The following is a 6,000-nucleotide window of genomic DNA, read 5'->3' on the forward strand; positions in this document are numbered from 1 at the left end:
TCATATATTGGTTATATTGGGCGGTCCTATTGTGCACTTGTCAAGTTATTACAAAGTCTTGTCAAAGTGCTTCATAATTGAGACCATGGTCAGCTTGTTAACTCTCTAGCTTTTACCTGTTGTACAAATGTACACAATTCAGACAATAGTAATTATAGATGTAAACAAAAGTCTGTATCCTAATTAATGACGGCATGAAATTTCATTTCAGTTTCGTGTGATGTGATAAAAAGGATACTGGTTAGTAACAAGTCACAAACACACATTTTGATTTGATGAGATGTTAAGTGTAAGCTTTATATCATGTATTTCTTATTATTCTGATAGCACAAGGAGGCAACATAAAAAACGACAGTAAATCTCGTTTTGTTGCAGCTACTGGAGTGACAACATCTGATTTTATGATTGCAAGTGTTCTGCCCCCGCGACCTTAGAAGGGGCTTAGAAAATGGATGGATGGATGGATGGATGGAAGTGTTCTGCCTCTGTTCATAGTTATGTATAAGTAGATATGCTCATATAATTTCTAATTTCTCTCTCTCTCCCTCTCTCTCTCTCTCTCTCTCTCTCTCTCTCTCTCTCTTTCTCTCTCTCTGTCTTTCTCTCTCTCTCTGATGTTTAGAAGAAAATAAAAAACAGCAATTACTAGCTCAGCCAGAACTGTCTTTTGTGTTGTCAGGGACCGTGGTCAGAGAGTAAATGGGGATTTCAGTGTGCACATCTTCACTCGGAGAAAAACAATGGATGACAGAAAGGCATGTTTGTGCCAGTGTGTCAGTCTTATTCCTGCAAAATGCTCCCTCTAGAACAGCCTCGAGTCTGTGGCTGTGTGAGTACAAGTGTGTCTGAATGTTGATGTGTTTTGGGGTCACTGTAGGATTTTTTGACTTTATAGAGGCATTCTGACAAAATTCATAGAAAAACTCCTGTATTCTCTTTAAAGATTAAAGTACAGAAGTTGTATTTATGTCTGATCATGTACTCTTTGTTGGGGCTGAGGTTAAAGTTGGGTGGGTGTAGCAGTGGAAATATCTTATATCTTATGTATGTGTGTGTCTATATCTTATGTATGTGTGTGTGTGTGTGTGTGTGTGTGTGTGTGTGTGTGTGTGTGCGTGCGTGCGTGCGTGCGTGCGTGCGTGCGTGTGTGTGTGTGTTTGAGAACCTCCCACTGCTTACCTGCCACCTCACTTTGGGGCACAGACAGACATTGAAATGAATGAAGTTGATTTATGTGTGTCCATGTTGAGTCTCAAGTCTCTGGGGTCTGAGTGCATGCCTGAGTCTATTAGTAGAGAATTTCAGTTTATTTTCCTTTTTAGCTGCAGGCATTACATTGTACAAAAATTAAGCTTACTTAAACCTGTCAGGTTCAGCGCAGCTTCAAACAGCAGGCCTTTTAATATAGAAAAGAAAATCAGTTTATAGGAGAGAACCGAAGCACTATGCACAGTAAAACACTGTCTAAAGGAAGGAAAAGAACTTGAAACATTTACTAGATTATATAACATGTAAGCTAGCTAGCGCAACTAATCCAGTCAAAGCTTTTTGAAGTACGTTTTTAAAGAATGACCTGTTATTAAAGCTAGATTAGCTAGTGTCATCTGTATTTGCTAGCATACTTGCTATACAAATTACGTGGTCTGTAGTATGCCTCTCTCCTTTAAACACCACATTTACTGCATGTAGTCGAGGTTTTTCCCACTCCTGCCCTCAACCTAAATGTTTTCCCCTTCTTCTACCCACAGTGGTGTATAGCTGGTTTCCATCTGTTTTACGATTGAAACCGACTGCCCGTCAGACTTGTCTAGAACTTAATATTTTGCTGTTAGATGTTATTTTTATATACTTATTAAGTAATAGCTATAGCTTCATTTTGGTTATTCATTCATTTGCAAGACTTCTTTAAACGTATGTGTTGTCCTGTTCCTGTATGTGCCACTGAGAATTAACCTTTTGCCCCAAGATACTGTGGGAGTCCTAGAGGAATGGAAACCTCTAACAGATAGCACTTTACTCTGTCCATCAGACTGAAGACTTTTGTATAATAAAAGCCTTGTTATTTAAAGGGATATCAAACCTGATGGGGAAGAATGGCATTGCACTAATAACTGCTAATAACTGTAGCAAAACAAGCAGAGTCACACGTAAGGCTGAAAATGAAGCATGTTAAGGTTGGCGTTGGTTAAAATTTTTATCAGTTTTGTTCTTTATACACAACAATAAGACGTTAAATTACAACACATTGTTTTGGCATGTTTTGTGTTGTCTTTAACTAAACACATTGCTGCATCTAGTTAAGGACAGAATGTGTTCTTTTGAGCACATCTGTTTCAAAGAGTAAGTCTGGAGTCCAAGTCAAGGCAGACTCATGAGTCCCCATCTGTGCTTTGTGATGTCCTATATGTGCACAGTAACCCCAGCTGATAAATACAGAGAAAGATAGAGAGAGAAAGATAGAGAGAGAGAGAGAGAGAGAGAGAGAGAGAGAGAGAGAGGTACAACAGACATCGCAAACTATATACAGTAGATTATCTATTTATGTGTCCCTTAAACTTTGGAAACATCTGGCACTGATCTCTCTCTCTCTCTCTCTCTCTCTCTCTCTCTCTCTTTCTCTCTCTCTCTCTCTCTCTCCCTCTCTTCTCTTATTCTGTCTCTCACTCTCTCCTTCCCCCCTCCCCAGGTCTTGAGAGACCAGCTGCATTTAACAATACATTTAATAGATAAGTCTCAGTATGCTTTACTTTTTTCTCACCACCCCCTCCTTCGTTTATCTTCTCTTTTCCCCATTTCCATCCCTCGCTCACCCCCTCCTCCGTATCTCCCGCAGCTGAAATGGAATTGGATCAAAGACGAGAGAGAGAGAGAGAGAGAGAGAGAGAGAGCAATCGTCCTCACTGGGTTTTGTTGAAATATTTATAGGTCAGGGTTGACTGGCTAAATTGAATATCTATGCCGATCTGGCTCGGCTGTTTAACTTGTGCTTAGGCAAATATGTTTCCTAGGTGATAACCTTTTATGTACCAGTCTGACTTCATTGAAATGCATGAAGATAGAAATGTGTCACACTTCACGGGGGCTCCGGGCCCGTCGGCCGCCGCCTCGATTATTCAAATGATAATTGACCTCCACCTGTAGCCGTCTCGTTTTCTCCACTCGATCACTTCATTGGCTGTTAAGATATGGGTGTATGTGGATTGGGGGGAGGGGGGAGGGGGGTTACAGTCCTGTCATTTACATTACAAACTACCGCTGAATGTCAAGTACCTTCAACTCAATGTGTTTATAGAGAGAGAGAAGAATGAGGAGAGAAATATATGGGCAATTATTATTTCCACCCTGTTTAATAATTTAAACACGGTTGCTGCTAAAGTCTCTGCTGCCGTTGCTTTCGGTGCCCCGGTCTCTTCGGTTCTATCCGTTTTTTCCCTCATAACAAATGAGTTGGTATTCATAACCTTCATAACCATCACTATGTATCATTTCTTTTTCAGATATAATTCTTTTGTAGTGGCAACCTGTCAGAAGGTGATGAATTCACAAGTAGTGTCAAGCCCAGAAATTGACAATATAGAAGGACATGGGTGTAATATATTATACCAAGACTAGAGCCTAAAATGGCACTCCCTCCACTGAAAACATTTACACGTATGTACACAAGCATACAAGCCTCCAAACAGGCCTTCGCTAGTGATTTGTGCCATTGTTAAAGCAGGAAAGGCAAATAATGTTTGCTTTTGTTTATGATACATTAATGATCTCTGCGGACTCTCATTATCCGACGCACGTTTTTTGAATAATTTGGAATAACCCATTAAGTGTGTAATACCTCCCCATTATTAAATGTGATTGACCGTACGCTTTGATAACCCTCTCCTGATCCTGTACAAACAAATGCCCTCAGTTTAGATCCTAATGAGCAGTGATGCTGAATGTCCTCTACTTTCATTACTGCGCGCATTAAGAGAGAGTTCTAATGAAAGACGTCAAAGTGCTCTCCCCCCTTTCCACCTTCTCTCTCTCTCTTTCCCTCCCTCCCTAACACACTCTTTCTCTCTGCCCCGCTGCCTGTTTGCTTAGAGGCAGCCAAAGCTCTAGAATTAGAACTGTTTAATTATGAAAATGGTTACCGTGGAGAATTTCAAACACACTCCCTCCCCAGATCATTAGTTACGGAGCGAGAAGAAAAAAGAGAAAACGAGAGGGGTGCGGGGGGGTGGGGGGGGGCTGCTTTCAGCGGTGAAGGGTTCATATTTCAAGCTTATAGCTGCTAAAAGGGTGTACTCCGAAAATCAATTTTATGAGAGTCCCCTCAGTGCCGAGGGGGAGAGATATGCAACTAAGCGATTTTTGAAATAACGTCCAAATGGCAGCAGAAGTCCCTGTTTCTCACTGTAGATCATGATGTGGCTCCCCTTGACTCCTGTGTTATCCTACAAGTGGGTGTCAAAGGTTGCTCACTGGTTTAAATCAAATTTCACGTAACGGATTTCTCTCTGTGTATGTGCACATGTGTGTATATGTGCACACACGTACGTTTTTAGCTTAATCTGGGGACTATACAATGCTCATGATTAGTCTTGAACATTTTCTGAACATAGTTTATGTATTACTTTCTAATCTAAAGTTATCATTTATTCTTTTGGATATATCAGATAAATTGTAACAACCAGCAATAACGACCAGGTTTATTGACTGAAACTTAAAGCAATCCTAGTAATTAATTCAGAACTTAAGTAAGGTAGTAAAATGCTTATACTCCAGGTCTTTTATGGAGGTCAGTATTTAGTATTTTATTTAGGTTAAACCTTTTTTGCATATATTACATTCTGGACAACATCTTGATGTTTTCTAGGTGTGGAGAGAAGAGTGATGGTCAACCAGGCTGATTTTGGTCAACCAGAGTGTGGCAGATGTTGAACACTTCAGGTGTCTTTCCATGATTTCAGTGCTTTTTTTCACAATTTATTTCAGAATTTCTAGTGCACTTTTCAGTTTTTCTCACAGATGCTTTGTTACATGTTTTGACAGACTGATTCTAAAGCTCTTCTTTCAGAACATTACTGAAATTTTAATGTGTGTTGGATGGTGGCTTTACAGGAGATTTCTAGTTTGCTATTGTGGAGTTGGACCAAAATTATTGATGGATAAGTTACATCTGAAATTATGTACTTTTAAAGGTGCTAAAAGTCAATTTTAAATTTCATTAACACTTGAAATAATTCTAAAAAGTTGATGGTGATATAAGCGTTCCAAGACTTTTTTAGTTCTGTATTACCCCATTACGAAACATTATGAAGGACATTTGACTGCTCTCTCTTTTTGTGCTGCTTGAGGGGCCAAAATATTTACTAAGGCTTAAGTTTGAGGTGTAAGCATATAACAATATATCTACAGCATTACATATATCAATGGAAATCTTGCAAGTATACACTCACTGGCCACTTTATTAGGTACACCTTGCTAGTAAAAGGTTGGACCCCCTTTTGCCTTCAGAACTACCTTAATTCTTCGTGGAATCCTTTCAACAAGGTGTTGGAAACATTCTTCAGAGATTTTGGTTGGTTATTTGAGTTGCTGTTGCCTTTCTGTCATCTGGAACCAGGCTGCCCATTCTCCTCTGACCTCTCACATCAACAAGGCATTTTCGTCTACACAACTGCTGCTCACTGGATATTTTCTCTTTTTTGGACCATTTTCTATAAACCCTAGAGATGTTTGTGCGTGAAAATCCCAGTAGATCAGCAGTTTCTGAAATACTCAGACCAGCCCGTCTGGCACCAACAACCATGCCTCTTTCAAAGTCACTTAAATCACCATTCTTCCCCATTGTGATGCTCGGTCTACACTTCAGCAAGATGTCTTAACCAACACTACATGCCTAAATGCACTGAGTTGCAGCCATGTGATTGGCTGATTAGCTATTTGAGTTAACAAGTAAACAAATTGAACAAATAAAGTGGCCGGTAATTGTAGTTTAACAGTACTGTTTGTGTG

This window comes from Pygocentrus nattereri, chromosome 25, assembly GCF_015220715.1.
Source record: "Pygocentrus nattereri isolate fPygNat1 chromosome 25, fPygNat1.pri, whole genome shotgun sequence".
Taxonomy (NCBI): Eukaryota; Metazoa; Chordata; class Actinopteri; order Characiformes; family Serrasalmidae; genus Pygocentrus; species Pygocentrus nattereri.